The 22,439-nt window shown below is 41.0% G+C and overlaps 1 protein-coding gene and 1 pseudogene across 1 annotated transcript in view; one reads left to right on the top strand and one right to left on the bottom strand.

Annotated features, from left to right (window-relative positions):
- The window catches only part of N4BP1 (NEDD4 binding protein 1), a 68,348-nt gene extending 50,770 nt beyond the window's left edge, over nt 1-17,578 (bottom strand). The window contains exon 1 of the mRNA XM_011952590.1: nt 17,526-17,578. The gene's annotated coding sequence lies outside the window, so the exon portion shown is untranslated. The remainder of the gene's footprint in view (nt 1-17,525) is intronic.
- On the top strand, nt 14,050-14,546 carry LOC105519297 (annotated as a pseudogene).
- Nucleotides 17,579-22,439: the final 4,861 nt, after the last annotated feature.

Raw genomic sequence — 22,439 nt, 5'->3', positions numbered from 1 at the left:
AAGTGATCCACCCGCCTCGGCCTCCCAAAGTCCTGGGATTACAGGTGTGAGCCACTGCGCCCAGCCAAACTTTTTGATACCAGAAGTTGGAAGTTGCTCAGTTGTCAGTACAAGCATAACTTCCAAGATCATTAATTAACTTCAAGACTTTAGTTAAACTGATATTAATTAATGGTTACTCTTTGGAATATGTGATTAATTTCTAACTGAGACAGACAAAGAATTTTTCACTTTTGTTTAGAGACGGGTCTCACTATGTTGTCCAGATGGTGTGCATTCATAGGTGTGAACACAGTGCACTGCAGCCTCAGCTTCAAAATGCTGGCCTCAAACCATGTTCCCACCTCAGCCTTCTCAGTAGCTGGCACCACAGGTGCACACCACCATGCTTAACCACCAAGTATATAATTTTACCACATACATACACATGTTCTTTTTAATATAATCACAATGTCATTACTGCACCCAGCAAAACAGTTTCTTAATCTAATACCCAGTCTGGGTTTAATGTCTTTTTCCAGTTGTTTTGTTCTAATTATTCTGATTTTTTTTTTCACCATAACTACACAATTAGTTTACCCTTGTCTATAATGTGACAAGAGCAGAATTACAATGGTATATATACTCTTTTGGTAAGGCTCTTCCATGCAGCGTAACAGTTTTGAGATTAATCCACCTTGTTGGATGTATCAGTCAGCAATTTATCCTTTTCTATTGCTGAGTAGTATGCAACTCTTTTACAACTAAACTATCTCTGGAGGTTCCTAAAGGTCCCTGGGAAATCACAAAGATTTATTTTTTTCACCTTATAACAAGAAGGATGTTAAAACTAATTTCTTTGGAGTATTCTGAGTTTCTTAAATAGCTCAACATGATTAGTTTCTGTCAAATCAAAGAGGAAGCATGGTCTTCTCTGGATACTTTTGTACAGATAAAAACTTTCAACTTTTTTTTTTTTTTAGAGGCTACACACTTTACAAGATAGATTGGAAGGCCTTAGGGCCTTGTCAATGCCCACAATATGTTCTTAGCTTTCAGATAAACACTGCTCCAATCTTAAGAAACAGTTATGTACTATACCTCAATAGATTTTAACTCTCCTCCATCCTGATTTTGTTGGTTACTGTATAAACTGACCATGGTTATCTAGTCTCATCATTAACAAGTGGTTTCTTCTTTCCTCTCTTCCTTGTGATATACCTCTGCTACTGACTACAGCATAGAAAGTGGGTCTATGACAAAGGATGACAGTCCCGGAGTCTTGCAGAAGAGACTATGCCAGACACTCTTGACCACTGATATACTTCAAGAAACTGACTCATGGATACAAAGTTTGGAGTATAAGCGACATCCCTTAAGCAACGGGCTGGACTACACCAACGGACTCAGCTGAGATTTCTGGGACCCTCTGTGAAGCAGACAACCCAAGATCTCGTGGAACACAATGTAATGACTGAATGAATTAATGAAAGAAATCTAACTCTAGTTATATGAAATATAGTTGATTTTTTTATAATGTTCTATTTTCTCTCAGGTATACGAAGAGGCCCCTTTTCATTAATTTTTAACCCTCCACTTAGCAAGCTATGCTTTTACAAATGGAAAGAAAACACTTTCAAAATGTTATCTTGTTTTCCCTGACTCTCAAAATTCAGGAATTAAAAATACTTTCACTGGCTCTCTTCACTTTTCATGATATGCAGCTGCTTGCATAAGATCATTAAGAATCTGGCCCCCTTTTTACCAGAAGAGAATCAGACAAACTGATTGTGCAACCCAGGCCATATATGGAATTACATAAGAATTTTATTTAATAAGGTATAGAATAGTCACTATTAAAGAACAAGAACTGTAGTTCATTTGTTGAACTCACGCTCAGGAGACTGGCCTGGTGCCTATCCTATGGTGCAGGATCTCAGCCTTCTGTTCTGTATTAAGGTCAATTCCTGGAAAGCCTGAAATTCTGGCAGATTTTGGGAATTCTGAAGAGAGAAGAATTCATCTAAATGTACAGATACTACAGGTGAAATATGTAGAGATAATTTTCTTGATTTTTTTTTTTTAGGTTGGTTTCCTAGTTTTAGAAGAGTCAATAAGAACAGATAAAAACAAAAAATAAACAAAAATCTCATCTGGCTATTTAAAACGCAACGTAAGATTTCCTATGAAATTTCCTGAGGATTATTCTCTACCTTCACTAGCTACTAATACATCTTACCATCACCCAAATACAAAGAGATTGTTGTGTGTGATATCAAGAATAATCTCCAGATATTATATAGAAGGGGAAGAAATAAACAAAAATTACAAAAACCCTGAAACTCTGAAAATAAGGTAAAAAAACGGCAGCATGTTCTTTCAATGTCATACTATGTTTTCTTTTTCTTTTTTTTTGGAGATGAAGTTTCATTCTTGTCACCCAGGCTGGAGTGCAATGGCAGGATCTTGGCTCACAGCAACCTCCGCCTCTTGGGTTCAAGTGATTCTCCTGCCTCAGCCTCCCAAGTGGCTGGGATTACAGGCACCCGCCACCATGCCTGGCTAATTTTGTATTTTTAGTAGAGATGTGCTTTCACCGTATCGGCCAGGCTGGTCTCGAACTCCTGACCTCAACTGATCCAACTGCCTCGACCTCCCAAAGTGGTGGGATTACAGGTGTTAGCCACCAGGCCCAGCCTCAATATCACACTATTCTCTGGTAGGCCCAATCAAGGATTACTTCATACTTTAGGGCAGCACTGTCCAAAAGAACTTCTGCAATGATGGAAATGTCCTACAGCTGTACAATCCAAATTGGTGGCCACTAGTTACATGTGACCACTAGCACTTGAAATGCAACCAAGGAACTGAGTATTTAATTTCACTGAAGTAATTTAGACAGCCACATGGGGTAGTGGCTACCATACTGGTTTGTGCAAATCCAGCCCTTGGACTATTTTGTATATACAACCCCTGAGGTCAAAATAGTTTTTACATTTTTAAAGGACTGTAAAAAACAAAACAAAAAAGAATATAAAAGAAAGACTTTGTGGTCCACAAAGTCTATATTTATCATTTGGCTCTTTACAGAAAAAGTTTGCCAATGTACATCCTAGGAGAATGTATTTTTTTGCTTGACATATTTATATTAAATAATATCCAGAATCTGTGAAATTACATTATAACTTGTAGATTTTTGTCCAGTATAGATACAGATGATTTCTGTCTGGCATAAAAGACAATCCCAAATTGTAAGACTTGTAAGACTGTGATACTGTGAAATATATATTTCCTGGCATACAACTTTTAAAATTCTTAGAATTTCAAAGTGATAGTTTTTTAATATGCTAATGAGTTCAACTATGACTGGCATCCACAGGTAGCTTCAGGATGGGGTTGGTCAGCAGAGAGACCAAAGTAGGATGACAGGGTTGAGATTTCTGCCCTACTTCCAACCTCCCGGGAGGGGAGAGGGGCTGAAGGTTAGTTTAATCATCAGTGCCAACGATTTAATCAATCATGCCTATGTAATGAGGCTTCCATAAAAACCCAAATGGACTGGCTTTGGAGAGTTTCAGAATAGCTAATACCTATCCTGGAGGGTGCCGTTCTTGGAGAGAGTATGGAAGCTCTAAGCCTTTTCCCTCATACCTTGCCCTATGCATTGCTTCATCTGTAACCTTTGTAATAACCTTTACAATTAACCAGTAAATGTCTTCCCTGGGGTTCTTTGAGCTGCTTAGCTAATTAATAAAACCCATGGAGTGAGTTGTGAGAAAATCGATTTACAGCCCATCAGTCATAATCACAAAACAACCTGGGGAACTCTTCCCTAGATCCCTACAAGGATATAGAACCTGCCAAAGGAATTTGCTTTTTAGATTGGTGAAACCACCTTTGCAAAAATTATAACTGAGGAAATTATGACAGTGAAAGAGATCAGACCTAATCGACTCCATCTTGATTCTAACCTTTGAGCTGTCCTTGTTCATTCCTGGGTGTAGGTCAAAATAACCTTGGGAAGGAATTCAGTTTACGGTTTGACTGTGAAACAAAACTGATAGCAGTCCTTTCTCGGAAAGATCCCCTTCTTGCCTGGGGACCTGTCTGCCTTTGCAGGACTAACAAATTAGCTACAAGATTAGATATGATGGTTTAGGAGTCATACAGCTTCCGGCTCCAAGAGTCTGAACCTCCCCAAATTGCTCCTGGGGATAACATCACTATTGTAAAACCTAAGATCAGTGATTGAGATATTTTGCAGACTCTGCACTCAATGGATCAGCTGACACCACCCAGACCCATAATCTGGCTTAACCAATTCTGCCATCCCATCCAGGAACAGAAGACAGCAAGAAAACCTCACTTTGACCCCCATGATGCCATCTCCAACCTGACCAATCAGCACTCCCCACTTCCGAAGCCCTTACCTGGCAAATTATCTTTAAAAACCAATCCCCGAATGCTGGGGGAGAGGGATTTGAGTAATAATAAAACTCCAGTCTTCCACACAGCCAGCTGTGTGTAAATTACTCTTTCTCCACTGCAATTCCTGTCTTGATACATTGGCTCTGTCTAGGCAGAGGGCAAGGTGAACCTGTTAGGTGGTTAGGAATTTGGAGGCTTGTCCGGGATTGCTCTTGTGGCTACCTGCCTGTGGTTTGGTAGCACCCCTCTGGCAACGGATCCAGAGGCCAGTCCAAGTGGCTGCCTAGTTCTTTCGGACTGGCGGCTGACTCTGACACCATCTCTACTGACGGGGCACTGCCAACCCAATGTGCATGAATTTAATCGCAATGGATAAACAATCCTGGGGAGATGTCCAGTAACTGTAGCCCTATCACAGACTGCCTGTCTATAGCCCCATTATGGGGTGTCTGGTTCAGTGAGTATCCTAAGCATTGCCACAGTTCCTTCCTTCTCCCAAATGGTTCTGTAGCCCCATAGTGTGGTATGTGTCTGCAGCTCCACCATGGAGTGTCTGTCTTGGTTCAGCTCCTTTGGGGTCTCAGTTGGCTCTCCCTAATTAGTAGGAAGAGTCTTAGTTAGGGAGACTTCTCCTCAATCCAGAAGATTTAGGGGAGATTTCTCAGACAGAGAATAGGAGGATAGTTTGGAAGGGGTACTCTGGAATTCTTGGTTAGGGATCTTGATTTGGAAGCCCTTCTGTCTGTTTTGTCTTTGTGTATGTTTCTGTACATGGTGGCGATCTCTGAAGGAACTGCTGACAGAAGTCAAAAATTATCTTGAGCAGTTAAAAGCCTTTGCGAGCTTGAAATTGGCTCCTCTAGGCACCTTCTGGGAAGAGCAATAGAACCTACTGAATGTTGTAACTCAGTAGACAAGGCTTTTGTCTTTTGACAGGGGCAGCCCCGGTTGAATTCTTGGCTTTGGAAATGATTCCTTTCTGGTTATTTGTGTAACTTTGCCACTTTTTGAGGGTCTTACCCCCACTCCAATGGCTAGCTTCTGATTTCGTGTCTTGAATTTTTCTTTCTCCAAGCTACCCTTGGGAAGATTCTAAATCTTGTAAAAGGAAGCTGCTTACCATCTCTTTGAAACACCTTATGGGTCCATGGTTACAAGTTATAACCTTAGCTAAAATTTATTAATTTCACATGGGAAGTTAGCTGTGGCAAAGTTCAAAAGCCAGAAATATTGACTGTCCTGGCTAGAGTCTGACAATAAGAGATTTTTTAAAAAAAATTTTAAAAAGAGCTCTATGGTTAAAATCAACTTAATTAAAAATGGATATCTAAGCTATATATATTTTAAAAGGCCTTGATTTTTTTTTTTCTTCTTGGATATTGGTTGTTTTTGAGAAAAAGTTTTTTTCTTCTCAGTCAACTGAATTATTTCTCTACTTTGCCCTCCTCATACCCACATGAGAGAACTTAAGATAATTTCTATAATTTCTAACAGCTTCCATTTTGGAAAAAAAAAACAAAACAAAACCTGTTTTCCTCATGGAACCCCACGAGTTGAAAATGGATAGATTACTCTCAAAATTTAAGGCTCTGTTCAGCTTTACATTATGCTACCTGACATTTTTTTTTTTTCAAGTTTTGGGGGTATCAGAAATTACTCTGCATTATGAGAGAGGTTTTAGTCTTGGTGTGTAATAACTAGGTACAAAATATACTTTAAGGGATGGCTAATAACAGTTATGGAGGGATACTTGGCTCACTGCATGCTTTAATAAAAAAAGCATGCTCTTGGCCACCTGGAAGGCAAGGAGGAAAAATCCCCACCCTCTAATGAGAGATGAGACTCCCATGGCGCATGGTCTAATTACAAAATGGGCTGATTGCCGGGAGGTGGAGGTTGCAATGAGCCAAGGTCACACCACTGTATTCTAGCCTGGGTGACAGGGCAAGATTCCATCACGATAAAACAAAAACAAAATAAAATGGGCTGACTGGGTTTGGGTTGCCAGGCAGTTAAATGCATGGTAAAAACATTGCACCATCTTCTCCAACAGCATTTCCCTTTTGAAAATCCAGGATGCAATATAAAAATGGGACTCTTAATTTTGAGAATGTTTTGCTTTCCAGCTGTGCCTGCTTTTTAGGCCCTAGGAACTGCATGCTTTCCTAGCCTTGTTTCTTGAAGGGTTCTGCCCTGAAGCCAGTAATCCAACTTAAGAAACTGGCAAATGAAAAATGTTATAACTACCGGATATTCTGTCTGTGTATGTGTTGTATGTGATGTTTATATAAAAGAGCTCTGATTAACTAAAGAAAAATAAGCACTTAAATCAGACATTTTGTCAGAAAAACTAAAACTAACGCCCTTTAGTTCATATAACTTTAGTAATCTTTTGGTAATAAACACTTTTAAAGATTACTGGTAAATAAAAGTATCTTCCAAATTTGGACGTTTCGTCTAAATTAGGTCAAATATTAGGTTTGCTAAATGCTCTAAGGTCATAAACTGCTTCTTTAACTTTTGAAAATTGTTCAATATACCTACCTCGGAGCCATTACATTCTAGGTAAGGCCTGGGGACATGTGAAATTAGCCCCCATGAAGAAAGTATTTTATATAAAAGAATCCTGTATGGTAAATTCTTGTCCTAAAGTTAAAAGACTGGTTGTTTAAAGAGAGGGATGGTTAGGACAAGTCAGAAAGTCCAAGTATGTCATAGATGGTCTAAGTCATGAAAGGATTCATGAAAGGGAATTTATGCAAGAAATGTTGTACACTTTAAAGGTTATTAGGTCTCCTAAATACTTCATAAACTGCCACTATGACTTTACAACCTGCCTACTTTACAGCTAGGTAAAGTCTGGGGACATGTGGAGTTAGCCAAGTCCCCTGGCTATGCTGGAAAGTCAGATCTTATCTGCACTTCTGACTGGTGTCTGTTCTAGGCTCCACACCTGGTACGTAATTACAATTGCTTACTAACCAGGTTTTTCACTGAAAGTAAAAGTTGCTAAGAGTTAACAGCGTAACATGTATTTGAGACTACTGAAGAAACAGTTCTACATACAAGGTGTGTAAGGAAAGTAGAATGTACTTCTGGTAGAAGATTTTAAGAAGGCATGGGAATATGAATTTCTCGCCTAAGTTTAGAGGGTTAAAGGATTGTATTAAGTGAGGAAGGAAAAATCTAAAGGTTTAAACGAGTTGTGAAAGGTTTATAAAAAATTAATGTGTGTAAACATATTGGCTAAAGGGGTGTTATTCTGTTTTTCCATAAATTGAACATTGGAATAAAAGTGCAACGGAGTTTTCCTAAAACACTGTTCTGCTCTTTAACAAAAAAAATATTGTAAAGGGTTATAAAAGGTTTATAAGAATCTTACCTTATGGTCAAACTAATTATAACCGAATAGATTTGTAAAATGCTATTAAACTAAATTTAGGCTAGGCATGGTGGCTCATGCCTGTAATCTCAGCACTTTGGGAGGCTGAGGCAGGCAGATCACCTGAGGTCAGGAGTTTGAGACTAGCCTGACCAATATGGTGAAACACCATCTCTACTAAAAATTAGCCAGGTGTGGTGGCAGCACCTGTAGTGCCAGCTATTCAGGAGGCTGAGACAAAAGAGTTGCTTGAACCCGGTAGGCGGAGGCTGCAGTGAGCTGAGATTGTGCCACTGCCCTCCAGCCGGGGCAACAGAGCAAGACTCTGTTTCAAAAAAATAAAAAAAAATCACCTAGCGTTAGCATTTTAAAGATGCACTAATGCAAACATTAAATCTGGTTTTCTCTTTTGAAAAGAATTTTTATGTAACATTAAAAGATAACAAAAGGTTTTTGTTTGCCTTTTAAGTAAACTACAAAAAAGGCAGGGGGCAGTGTGGAGAGAAAAGATAAATTCAGCTGGCATCATGCCATCTTCACTGGATCTTATTGTTTGGAAAGCTGAGTCTCCTCTCTACCAGAGTAAAGGTTTTTCCTGTTTTAAAATTTGTGAGTTATCATTTTGGTTAAACAAATGACTTATGGTGGCCTGGGATTCTACTTTGTGAATATCCAGTGCTATTTTTTTGAGACAAGGTCTTGCTCTGTTGCCCAGGCTGGAGTGCAGTGGCACAATCTTGGCTCACTGCAACCTCTGCCTCCTGGGTTCAAGTAACTCTCATGCCTCAGCTTCCCAAGTAGTTGGGATTATAGGCGTACACCACCACACCCAGCTAATTTTTGTATTTTTTGGTACAGACAGGGTTTCACCATGTTGGCCAGCCTGGACTCCAACTCCTGGCCTCAAGTGAACTGCCCACCTCGACCTCCCAAAGTGCTGGGATTGTAGGTATGAGCCACTGTGCCCTTCTGATATCCAGTGTTTTCAACAAAGGAAACACTGTCAAATATAAAATGGTATTTAATTCTCTTTGGGTTATATTCATATAAATATGTTATTAGTATGTGTTATAAAACTGTATGAGATTCCTATAATTCTGATATGCCTCACTGTATGTTATCAATAATGTTACAATTGTTATGTTAATTATTGTGCGCCACAGAGGTAACAAATTTCCTTGTCAATTGTGTCTTTGATTGTGGCTGCCCTAAAATGTTTTCTCATCCACAGACAATTGTCTTGTTTTGATCCTCTTTAGAAAACAGTTTTATAATTAGCTATAAAACTTCGACAGGTGCTCTTGAATGCAAGTTTCTAATAATGCTAGAGATTGTGACATTAGAATAAAAAAAACTTTCAGGACTCTCAGGGATAGCTAAAATATTCATGAATATCAAGCAGAACAGGAGTTAACTGAATGGACCGAACAGAAAACTGAAGTAATCTTTTTCTTCACTTTTTTTGCTTAAAAAGTTGATCCTTTTTGTTTTTTCAGAGCCAAGCGTGGTGGCTCATGCCTGTAATCCCGCACTTTGGGAGGCTGAGGCGGGCAGATCACTTGAGGCCAGGAGTTCGAGACCAGCCTGGCCAACATGGCAAAAACCCCATCTCTACTAAAGGTACAAAACTTAGCCAGGCATTGTAGTGCAGGACTGTAATTCCAGCTATTAGGGAGGCAGGAGAATTTCTTGAACCCAGGGGGCTGAGGTTGTAGTGAGCCGAGATTGTGGCACTGCACTTCAGCCTGGGCAACACAGTGAGACTCTGTCTCAAAAGTTTCTCCAGAATTTGGAAACTATTTGTATTTTTAACTTATGGCGATATAGTTACTTACAGTGCAATAAGAAAGTTTTCTTTTCTAACAGGACACAATTGGAGAAACTGGTTATTTTACCAAGGCTTTGACTGGAATGGCGTGCTTTCCTTTAAGGAATCAAACTTGACTTGTAGGGCCAATGAAAGCCCCTTGGGAAAACTGACCTTACACCTTGTTGACACAGTACCTGTACAGGGTTTCTGACCTGTGGTAAGTAAAGAATGTCACTTTCTGATAGGCCCAGGAGCCCCAAGTTATCTTGGGACCTCAAGAGGAGAGGAATTTACCCAACTCATAACTATCTGAGGGTATAAACCCATGGATGGGCTTGGCTTTAAAAAAGTCTTAACTGAGGTTCCTTATGGAACTGACTTCCATCAAAGCCAATTAAAAGGCCTATGTGAGAAATAATTATTCTTGCTGTGTTCTATGGAAGAAATCAGGCCAAGTACAATAACTAAAGTTTATTTTGCAAACAAATCAGTCCTATCATGATTTGTTGCTAATAAAAATAAGGACTGGGAGAGAAAAATTGTGTTTCAAAAACTATAGTATGCCTGTTATTGTTTTTGAGTTTTTATTTTATTTTATTTCCTTTGCAATTTAGATTTTGGTGAGCCACAATGCCCCAAGCTAATGTTTTCAAATCTTTACTTTTAAAACTGGAATTTGCACTCCTTACCCTAGAACACAGTATTTATAGTACACTGTCCGCTTAAATGCTGTACTAAAACCATAGATGAGAATACTAACACTTTTGTCATGAAGCCTTGGAATCTCAGCCTGGCCTGTGTGAGTACACTCAAGACAGATGCAAAGCAGTTCCACTTCTCTCACTTTGGGGTCAACACCTTCCCCCACTACTCCCGGTTAGGAGAAAGAAGCCAGAGTGACTGACGGCCCTTTCCCAACTTCATAGCCCACACCTTAAGAATAAGGTGCTGTTAAACCCAAAGGGAAGGATTGAAACCGCCTTTGTAAAAACTGTAACTGAGGAAATTATGACAGTGAAAGAGATCAGACTTGACCGACTCCATCTTGCTTCTAACATTGAGCCGTCCTTGCTCACTCCTGGACGTAGGCTGGAACTAACCTTGGCAAGGAATTCAGTTTATGGTTTGACTCTGAAACAAAATTGATAATAGCCCTTTCCTGAAAAGACCCCCTTCTTGTCTGGGGACCAGTCTGCCTTTGCAGGACTAACAAATTAGCTACAAGATTAGAAATGATGGTTTAGGGGTCATACAGCTTCTGGCTCCAAGAGTCTGAACCTCACCAAATTGCTCCTGGGGATAACATTACTAAGATCAGTGGTTGAGATATTTTGCAGACTCTGCTATCAATGGATCAGCTGACACCACCCAGTCCCATAATCTGACTCAATCCCATCTTCAGCCTGATCAATCAGCACTCCCCACTTCCCAAGCCCCTACTCGCCAAATTATCTTTAAAAACTCTGATCCCCAAATGTGGAGAAACTGATTTGAGTAGTAATAGAACTCCAGTCTCCAGCTCTGCGTGAATTACTCTTTCTCCACTGCAATTCCCATCTTGATAAATCAGCTCTGTCTAGGCAGAGGGCAAGGTGAACCCGCTGGGCAGATACATTGGTATCAACCTCCTGAAAAGCCATTACTAAGACAGATTCTGAATTTAGGGTATATGAAGCTGTCCTCACAGGATTAACAAGAATTCTGGGCAGAAAGATAGTTATAATTAAGTGTTAATGAAGCTGAACTTAGACCTACTTCCTTGTAACCGAAAGTCATGTAGCAGTAGACACTGAAAATTTGCATCCCTATTTTCCTATAGATAAAATTTCTGACCTTAGAATCATAAAGCTTTTAAGAATTGCTTAGGATGTTTTTCAGATGTCAAATTCCAGCAAAACAGCTAATGCGAACTGGTTTGAAGCTCCCCAGAGAGGAATAGAATCAGCATGAGAATACAGCTTCTTCTTCAACCTGTCCCACGACTTCACCCTGCACTCTAACCAATGAATGATCTCTACACTTTGGCCTACTTCAAAACCTTTAAACACCCTAACGCCCAAATCCCTTAGGGAGTCAGAGTTGAGGTTTCCTCATGTCTTGTCATTTAGTGGCCCTACAAATAAACCTCTTTTTCTACTGCAACCCAGTGTCTGTGCATATTGACTTGCTGTGGACATGAGGCAACAAATCTATGCACGCATAAGCTTCTGTATAATGCTGCAAAGTGGAGAAAAGTTTTGGTGGATGCAGAATGCATGGCTCACAATGGAACAATTACATGGCTATACATGATCCAGACAAACGTGGTTATTCCTGAGCAAACAACCAGGCTGGTGGACTAGATAAAAGGCTTCCCTGAGAACGAGGACTACCCAACTCCCTCTATAAATGCCAAGTGGAACATCCCAGACAAAGCAACTGATGTGCATGCCTTACGGCACTGGCTTTAAAATGACTGGGACACTTGTTCAGCAAATATGCCTGCCTCCCAGGTCTTTTAATAATTGCTTAAGATGTTTTTCTCAGGAAATTGGTAAGTGCTGTGCTTAAGGGTGTCCTTTAGGGTGGAACCACAAAATTGAGGAAGCCGTATCAGGTTGCTTCCTTAGCTTCATTAGGTCTTACAGACACAAATAAAAACATTAATTAACAAAAGAATGGCAAAAGGCAGGGAGGAGAGTCAAAAGACTCCTTCCAGGAAAATTTTTAAGGGATCATTAACAAGGTAAGTAAAAAATCATTGATGGGGTGATACAAAAAAGGAAAAGAAGGTGGAGAGTCACAGGACTCCTCTCAGCAGGGTGGTTATTAAGAAATGGCATGAATAAAATGAAATTAATGAGACTAAAACAAAGATTTTAATACAATATTACTAAAAAATAAGGTAGGTCTAAGGGAGCCCCTCTTGGTCCCTCAATTTGTCCCACGCTGGAGAAATTTAGTCAGAAGGCAAAGATTACAATGAGAAATCTGATCTGAAATTGCCTAGGGAGATTAATCAAGGCAAAATTGATAAAGCACAAGGGTCCCTTTGCTTACCCTCTGGCTAGGGACTCAGAGCCTCTGCACACAAGTGGGTAAAACCTTCGGGGGTGGTGAAGATAAATCCCTGAAACTCCTTGATATAAGGAGTCCTATGATCCACTGGCGAAGAAAGCCCCGACTAGGGCTACCAGATTGGGAGAATATGAAAAGGTAAGTGTTGACAGGATTATATAAACTGGAATGGCAATAAACAGGCTTTAAGTTAAAAAGTTGTATCTCCTTTACTTGAATGTTTTATGGAAACAGATGTTATGTCTGGTGGGGAAACACTTCCCCTACCTAGTATTATAAAACCAAAACCTGTTCATGAAGTCCTAATAGAGGCTAAAGTTAGGAAAGTAAAGTTGATGGAATTAGGGTACAAGCTTGGAGAACTGGTATATCTGAGTGGCATACTAGATTAACAACTATAATTTTTTCTTTCTTTCCAATATCACTTCAATTCCCACTGCCCCCACCCCTCATCCCCATCTGATACAGGGGTCACAGGACCAGGGCTGCAACTACAGTTGCACTAAGCAGGGATGACTCCTAAGCAAGTAACTGCAACTGTTTTTAAAACCTATGTCAGAATTCCTAAGGAGCTAATGGGGGTATGGTTGTTTTTTCACAAATTTTGGCAAAATAGAGGCTAAGAGGAAAACTCCCACACATCTCCCGTCAGAAGCATGTTAGAGTCTGCATAAGCAGGAGAAACTGAGTCAGTTATTCCTACATTCTCACAAGGACATTCACCAGTTTTGTACCCAAATCTGGCAATCTTATTCTAACACTGTTTTTTCAGCACCTATACTCATTTCCTCCAATGCTCCTTGAACCAGTTTTCCAATCTAGCTGGTTCCCTCACAAATGAGTTAAATGAATGCTTGCTATATGCTCATTTTTTAGGAATTAAAAATTTTAAAACACATGGAAAATAATGTAATCATATTTTGTTCAGGGTAGCGATGTGCCTAGGTAAAACTGAACATTTCATAGTTTGCTTTACTACTAGTGGTCACATGATATAGTTCCAGCCAACTAGAGGTAAGCAGAAACCCGCTAGGGTTTTCTGGAAAACTGTTACCTCCTCTTCCATCCTTCCTTCTTGAGAGACCTGATGGCTGGAGCTGCAGCGGTCATTTTGTGACCATAAGGGTAAAGTTTGTAATCATTACTCACCCTTGGACTGCTGCTTATCTTTAGACTTTTTAAATGAAAGAAAAGCCTTATTTTGTATAGGTTTCTATTATTGCAGGCAAATTCATTACCTAATAGAGACGTATCAATTTTCATTAACCTACCTATTATAACAAAGTAACAATTTCATTTTCTTAATTAAAAAAAATCAGGGTCAAGAATGAAACATACTGTGAATTAAATATGCTGATTCTTCTCAAGCTTGGCATTTGGTTGGTGGGGACCCATGCAGGTCCAACATGTGTATCAAGAAGTGTTATTTCTATTCAGGCCCATCTACCCTGGCCATGGCATGATGTTCATCTGCAACAACTGCAAGGTGTTCGGATTCTGTAAATCTAAATCTCATAAAAACTTTAAAAAGCACAATCCTTGCAAAGTTAGATGGACCAAAGCATTCCGGAAAGCAGGTGGCAAAGAGCTTACAGTGGATAATTCATTTGAATATGAAAAACATAGAAATGAAACCATCAAATACCAGTGAAAGCTATGGAGTAAAACTATTGAAGCAATGAAGAGAGTTGAAGAGATCAAACAGAAACACCAAGCTAAATTTATAATGAACAGATTGAAGAAAAACAAAGAGCTACTGAAAGTTCAGGATATCAAAGTCAAGCAAAACATACATCTTATCCGACCCCTCTTGCAGGCAAAGGGAAGCAGTTGGAAGAGAAAACAGTACAGCAGTTACAAGAGGACGCGGACATCGAAGATGCTCCTTAAAAATCTCTGTAACCATTTCTTTTATGTACATTTGAAAATGTCCTTTGGATATTTGGAACTGCTAAATTATTTATTTTTTACATAAGGTCACTTAAATGAGAAGTGATTAAAATATATCTTTCCTACACTGCCATCTACAAAACATCAGATATTACAGATGTTAGCTTGCATCTCAGTGTTAAATCTTCACTGATAGATATGTAAATCATGAAAATTCTACTTATAACTATAGAAGTAAATTGTGGACATAAATGGTTATGCCTATTGGATAATGGCACTAGGCAGCATTTGTATAATAACTAATGAAAAAAATCATGGCTAGCGATATATAAAATAAAATACTATTTGCAGCCAAATATTCCCTTTATTTATCCTATGGAAAGGCAGATACAACAAGGAACTAACAGTTTGTATGACAGTGTCAATTATTATTTTGATTTTAGTATTTCCTGTTTTGGTTTATTTGCATCTTAGAAGAGCATAATGGCATTGTTTGATGAAGCTTAATTATGCTGGACTGTTTTGACCTGGTTTAACCATTCTGGTAGGTAGTTGTGGATGTTGGGAATTAGAACTGAATAATCTTTGGCTGGAATGGCACCACATGCTGCAATTTCCACTTTGGAGAATACTCAGTTCTAACTTGTTATTCCTGGTAGAACAAACTTTATTTTTCTAGCCTAGCAATGATCTAGAAGCAGAGGAATCCCAGTGCCTTTTAAAAGTTATTATGTAGTTTTCCTTTTAAAAGCCCCTGTTTCTGGAAAGTAGAATTTACGGGTACAACATCTGTTCATTATTTGCACATAAAATAATACCATTTAAAAAGTTAAAAAAAAAAAAAAGTGCTGATTCAAGAATGGATAAAGATCCCAGAAGACTGGTAGGTAGGTAATTTCAATCAAAACATGCCATAATCACAAATTACTTTCATACTTTCAGACGTGAATTTATTCCTACAGCTCTTATTCATCAAGTAATGTAAATTACTAATTCTGTCAGCACTAAGACCGAACAAAACCGGAATCTTTCTAAAAAAGGTGTTTTTTTGTAGCTGTTGTTTCGTGGTTTTTTTTTTTTTTTTGTCTTTAAGAGACAAGATCTTGCTCTGTTACCCAGGCTGAAGTACAGTGGTACAATCATGGCTCACTACAGACTTGGAACTGCTGGACTCAAGCAATCCTACTGTCTCAGCCTCCTAAGTAGCTAGGACTACAAGCACCATCCACCAGCCTGGCTAAATTCAGTTTCTTTAAGCCAAAAAAACTTCTTTATGTTGTTTCCATATGAAAAACTGATTTTTGGCCAGATGCAGTGGCTCATGCCTGTAATCCTACCACACTGGGAGGCCAAGGCAGGCAGATCACTTGAGGTCAGAGGTTCAAGATCAGCCTGGCCAACATGGTGAAACCCTGTCTCTACCAAAAAATACAAAAATTAGCTGGGCATGGTGGCGCACACCTGAACTCCCAGCTAACCAAGAGGCTGAGGTGGGAGAATCACTTGAACCCAAAAGGCAGAGGTTGCAGTGAGCCAAGATCATGCTACTGCACTCCAGCCTGGGCGACAGAGTGAGATCCTGTCTCAAAAAACAAAAAACAAACAACAACAACAAAAATAACACAACAACAAAAAACTGATTTTAAAAAAAGTTTTTAAATTAATTACCGTAAGGATATCCCCCCTACAATTTTGTTCTTGAAACTCAAGACTGCTAACCTATGATTACATCAATTTCATAAAAAGCCAACACAGAACAAGATGTGGTCCTTGATTTAATTACAATCCTACAATACTGGCTGGGAAATGGACAAGAAAAAGGAAGCTACAGACAATCACTTCTGACCCCAGCATAAGCAATACCAGTATCCCTTATTTCGACATTCTGGTATAACCCCAAAATGTTAGCCCTAAGAAGAGACTGAACAAACCACTCTTTCTTAAGAAGATGATCTTCACAACCACGGTGAGTAAAAAGTATTCTGGGAAGTGCAAAAAGGCCACCAACCTTCTTCTTAGTAAAATCAAAACAGAAACTCCATGTCACTACCCAGTATTACATCTATGAATTCTTTCCTTCATGAACAAATCAATTGTTCAAGAATTCATGAAACCTACCTGGGCAACATGAGGAAACCCTATATCTTAAAAAAAGAAAAAAAAAAAAGCCCAGCATGGTGGCACATGCCTACTCAGTAGTCCCAGCTACTCAGGAGGCTGATGTGGGAGGATCACTTGAGCCTGGAAGGGCAAGGCTGCAGAGAGCTGAGATTACACCACTGCACTCCAGCCGGGTGACAGAACCAAATCCTATCTCACACACGCACAGATGAAACCAGGTACCAGGCTCTTCTAACTGAAAGGGTAGTAAAACAGTACCTGGTCAACTTGAACCCTCTGAAGTCAGTACCGCAATAGGCCACTTCTACTTTAATTACTTTTTTTTTTCATTCTTACCTTACTCCATAAATACATAAGTAATACTGGGAAAAGGTCAATTACTAGCTGTTCTGAAACACCCTCTCTTTGTCTCACAAATTAAAAACGGACTGGGTGGCAGCTTGCCTGAGTTTCATGGGTGTACTGTAACTTCAACGTTTTAAGACTGAGTAGTCCTCCCCAGGATTCTGCTTGAAGTCCTCCAGGCTGGTACTGTTTAGGGCACTGGCTAGGCCTCTGGGTGGCTACTCACTGCCATCAAGTAATGCCTGAGGTTAAGCATCAACTGATGGGCAGCTGTGGTCAGCAAACTCCACGCCTTAAAAGTTCATGGAGACCCCAAACAAGTAGCTGTGTCATTTACTTCCAATTACTTCTTTTATCTGTTAACCAACCAGGCTTCACTGACTGTTAGCACTCAGTTTCTTGCTATGGACTTCAGTGACCCTAGCAGAGCACTGCACTAGCTCCAGATACTTCACATTGCCATCTCCTCTATTTTCTCACTTCTCTAAGATGTATGGAACACTTGCAACTCACCCACAACTACTGAGGCACCCCTTGGCCCTCAGACTCATCCTCAGGATTCCTTTACATCCAAGATTCCAAGCTCTGAAATTACTCTGATTACAACCTCCAGAATTCTCCAATACTTAACTTCCCTGTGTGCACGACCCTCTGGGTTTCAGAGAGTACAGGGTTGAAGGTCTAGTCCCTCCCTTAATCCTCGCGGCTCATTGTGCCCTTTCTGCTTTCATCTGTTTCCCTGTCCTAGCTTGAACAAGGCTGACCTCTTCAAAAATATTTCCTGGGCCCCAGTGTGCCTTGCTCTATTGTACTTCAGACCCCCTTACCTCCAATCCTTGTGTACTGGCATCACAAACCTCTTGAGTCGGGGAAAACATTACCTACTTGAGACTTTCTGGCTCAAGTGACACTGTAAGTTCATACTATCTAACCTTCCTTGGCCTTTACTTCATCCCAGTCCTTTTTATGTTTTCAGTCTGCAGCAGTTCCACTGCACCTAACACATCCTACTGTTTCGGAGCTCTTGCGCTCCCTCTCTGGGGATGAACTAGCACTGAGACTGTACTGTACGCCACTGGAGCCTTCAACTGCCCTCTTCAAGTATTAGAAACATATGGGCTAGGCATGGTGGCTCATGCCTGTAATCCTAGCACTTTGGGATCCTGAGGTGGGAGGATCATTTGAGCCCGGGAATTCAAGATTAGCCAGGGCAGCATAGTGAGATGCCATCTCTACCAAAAACACAAAAATACACCATGGGCATGGTGGCACATGCCTGTAGTCCCAGCTGCTCAGGAGGCTAAGAGGATTGCTTGAGCCTGGGAGGCAGAGGTTTCAGTGAGCTGAGATCACACCACTGCACTCCAGCCTGGAGACCCTGTCTCAAAAAGGCAGTCTAAAGCTCAGGTCAAAAAAATAAATAAACAAACAAACAAATAAATAAAAACAAAGCTCAGGTCCCCTGACATGTTTTGTTCAGCATATATAACTGTTTTTTCGAATATGTAGTTTAAAAATATTTTACTCACATAATTCGATGTGTATGATTTTAAAAATGTAAATTAGTGGCCACTTAAAGAAATACAATGTTTTACATAATTAAATCCGGACTCCTTGCTTCTCTTAGATAATGAGAACACTGGACATCACTGAGCCCCACTGTGTAACTGACTAATGCGACATACATGGGAATCTGCCCTCTCCAACAGGGCCGTGTGCCTTCGTTCACCACAGTCCCTCCTCTCCCGACCATCTCACTTCCCTACACAGGTTCCCTGCCTGGTTCCCAGGAAGCACTCTGAGTTTGTGGCTCTTTGATCTAAAAGAAGGGTTCTTTTTTTTCTCTTGAGACGGAGTTTTGCTCTTGTTGCCCAGGCTGGTGTACAATGGCACGATCTTGGCTCACCACAACCCCCACCTCCCTGGTTCAAGCAATTCTCCTGCCTCAGCTTCCTAAGTAGCTGGGATTACAGGCATGCGCCACCCCACCCGGCTAATTTTGTAATTTTAGTAGAGACGGGGTTTCTCCATGTTGGTCGGGCTGGTCTTGAACTCCCGACCTCAGGTGAGATCAGACCACCTCAGCCTCCCAGAGTGCTGGGATTACAGGCGTGAGCCACTGCGCCCGGCCTAAAAGAAGAATTCTAACTCGTCTCACTCCTCAACCTCATCCCTTTCCACCACTGCTTCACAGGGAGGGTCCCACCTCTGTTTCTTCACTTTAATCTCTATTTGCGAATGAGGCAACAGCCAGCTAGTACCTCCCTTTCGTCTCTGAAATTCAATCCTCACACTCCCTTGCTTCCAAGATGTCTTCCAGCACTGACTTCAGTCCCCTCTCTCTGGGCCCCCTACGGAAACTGCCCTCTTATAAGGACTTCTTCTCACTCTTAGACATTGCCTCTCTAGCCCCTGTATTAATGCCAAATTGCACAAAAGTTGCTCAACCCTTATTCTCAATTTCTGTACTCATACTATTGAAAACCAGCAACAGACCACACTGAGCAGCCCCAGCCCAGAGTTTGTGTAAACACTGAGACATTTGTGGAAATGTAAATCTCTCATGTCCTCCTAACTCTTCCATGACTCTTCACTGACTACCTGCAGGGTAAAATCCATGTTCTGCAGGAGGCCCCAAGCACTTTGATGTGTGACGCAACTGCCCTCTTTCATGCCCCTGTGATTGAGCACAGCTTCTTCCCTCTGCCAGGAGCTCCCTGCTCCCTAGGAAACCAGCTGGCAGAGCAACCCTTCCATTCCTGTGTTACAGAAACACCTTGCACACACTGCAGTTGTTATATGTATCACACTTTACTGTATCTTCCCCATGTCTGGCTCCCCTAAGAGGCAACGGGATCCTTGAGGTCAAAGGGTAACCGTCAGTACACTTCCTGGCACCAGAGTTTTCCTTAAATGTTGACGAACTGGTAGCCCCAACCAGTCAACAGGTCAAACAACTTAACCATCCCTCCTGCCACCTGGCTTAAAACCGACCCCTAAATCCCTACATCCACACAGCTGCGCTGTCCCTGTGAAAACCTTGCCACCCCTGCCCCCCTTATGCCCAAGGCTAACTTGCAACAGTGTTCCTTCCACTGTTGGTCTTCTGTTTCAGGAAGATTCCAAGCTTCTCAAAATCCTCACTGATTCTCTATTAAATAAGGTCCAATGACCTTAGCCTGACATTTTGGTACCTCAGGCTTCATCTTTCACAGGAGCACCTGGACACCTTTTACCATGACACTCCATGTTTTCTGGGCCTTTGCTCCACAACCACCTCTGGAAGGTCAGGTACCTGGGAATATTTGGCTCTTCAAAGGCCAGCTGAAGTACTGCTTCCTACAACAAATCTTCCCTTTAACAAAAGTGGCCATTGGTACAGTCAGTGCCTGTTTTTCAACCTGCATGGGCACTATCACTGTCAACTAGCAGTTTCCATTTCACCCCTCTGCAGTCAGTGGAGGCCCACCTAACTAAGCTCTACATTCTCCTCTACTCTATCATTTGCAAAAGGCAGTGAATTAACATTTTAAAGGCAAAACACAAGTAAACCACATGGTGGGACACAAGACACTTCACCTCATCTTATTTTGAGCAGAGACACATTATATGAAAAACTCTTCTTTACTCTAAATCTTCCTTCCTCTAAATCTGCTGCTCTTCCACAGCCTAACTTAAAATATTACAGACATTGAATCAAATTTGCTTTCCTCTTCTTAGTTTTTAAAATCAAGATAATGGTTTTCTCTTCCTTCAAGAAAGTAAAACAAACTCCAAAACAAATTCAGAACAAAAAAGCCCTGACTGTGGCATTCAACCCTTACCCATGAGTCTCAAGGGGAGAAAAAAAAATTTCTTACAAGTGGGAGGGTTGACTTATGAGTAATACATATCACAAAGATCAACAAGCAGGAGCACATACTAGCAAGAAACTGTAAGACACACCTTTCCCAAACAGCTTGGCTGAACTGTGTGGCAAGGACAGCCAAGAAAACTGGCATTGGGAAGGTCTGGCAGGACCAGCAGGGCTCTTCTGTAGAGCAAAGGAGTCATTCTCCATGCTTGCGATGAGTCTTGAGCAAAAGCAGAACCCAGAGCAGGCAGAACGCACAGCAAAGGCAGAGACTACTACAGTGGAGGTTTAAGCTGAAAGGTGCTAAACCAGAACACTGGAAAAATAAAGTGGGGTTGGATTAATCGTTCTGTAAGTCAGAGGAGGAGTTTAGGCTGAATGAGACAGGTGACAGGAGGCTCTAGTAGGTTCCAGGGCAGGAGAATGACTTTTTGCAGGAGGATTACTCTAATACAAGTTGAACCAGGGAGGGAGGGAGCAATGAATCAATAAAGGCAATGGAGCAAGGGAGGGGACATACAGTAATGAAAGTCTTAACTGCAGCAAACACAATAGAAAGGAAAGGAACGAATGCACGTAAGAGATTTTCAGAAGAAAAAGCAAGACTTAATCATGTCAAGCGTTTAAGCCCTGAGAAGTGCAGAAGATTGGATACCTGGGGAGAATGGACAAAGGGGAATGCGCCTTAGACCAGCTGTCTGCAATCCAACTGACTAAAAAAGTTAAGCCCAGGAAAGCAAACTTGGTTCTACATCTACAATGTTGGCTTTTCGTTTTGTTTTGTTTTGTTTTTTTGAGACGGAGTCTCGCGCTGTCGCCCAGACTGGAGTGCAGTGGCACAATCTCGGCTCACCACAACCTCTGCCTTCCGGGTTCAAGCGATTCTCCTGCCTCAGCCTCCCGAGTAGCTGGGATTACAGGCGCGTGCCACCATGCCAGGCTAATTTTTTGTATTTTTAGTAGAGACGCCACTGCACTCCAGTGTTGATGACAGAGTGAGACCCTGTCTCAAACAGAAAAAAATAGGTAAACATACATCCTTTCTTTCTGACACTCTCCAAGCGTTTTATTACTATTAACGTTTTTTTTCCAAATCTCAAGAGAACACGGTTTTTACCGTGTTACCCAGGACGGTCTGGATCTCCTGATCCGCCCGCCTCGGCCTCCCAAAGTGCTAGGATTATAGGCGTAAACTACCGCGCCCGGCCTAAAATGTTTTAAGTTAAGCTGTGAAGAACTATACAGTTGAATGCCCTGTCTCCTCTAAGCATGTTTAAAGCAAACACTCACGATTTTTTGTTAAATCTAAGAACATCAGGAGATATGACTACTCAGATTCAAGGACACTGACATTTGTCAAGTAGGATGCAAAAAGAGGGCCCTTCCTGCCCACCCCGCAGACAGGGCTCATGGTATGAAAGTCAAGTATTGAGAACGAAGGCTCTGGAAACAAACTCCCTAGGTCTGAATCCTGCTGCCCTACTTAGGAGATGGAAAAACCTAGAAAAACTTGGTTACCTAGGAGGAGGAACATACTGTGTTGCTTTTTGGTTCGCAAAGGGAGGGAAGTAGAT

This window comes from Colobus angolensis, unplaced genomic scaffold, assembly GCF_000951035.1.
Source record: "Colobus angolensis palliatus isolate OR3802 unplaced genomic scaffold, Cang.pa_1.0 Scaffold343, whole genome shotgun sequence".
Classification (NCBI taxonomy): Eukaryota; Metazoa; Chordata; class Mammalia; order Primates; family Cercopithecidae; genus Colobus; species Colobus angolensis.
Note: the sequence above shows the minus strand (reverse complement) of the source record. Positions and strands in the feature narration are given on the sequence as shown.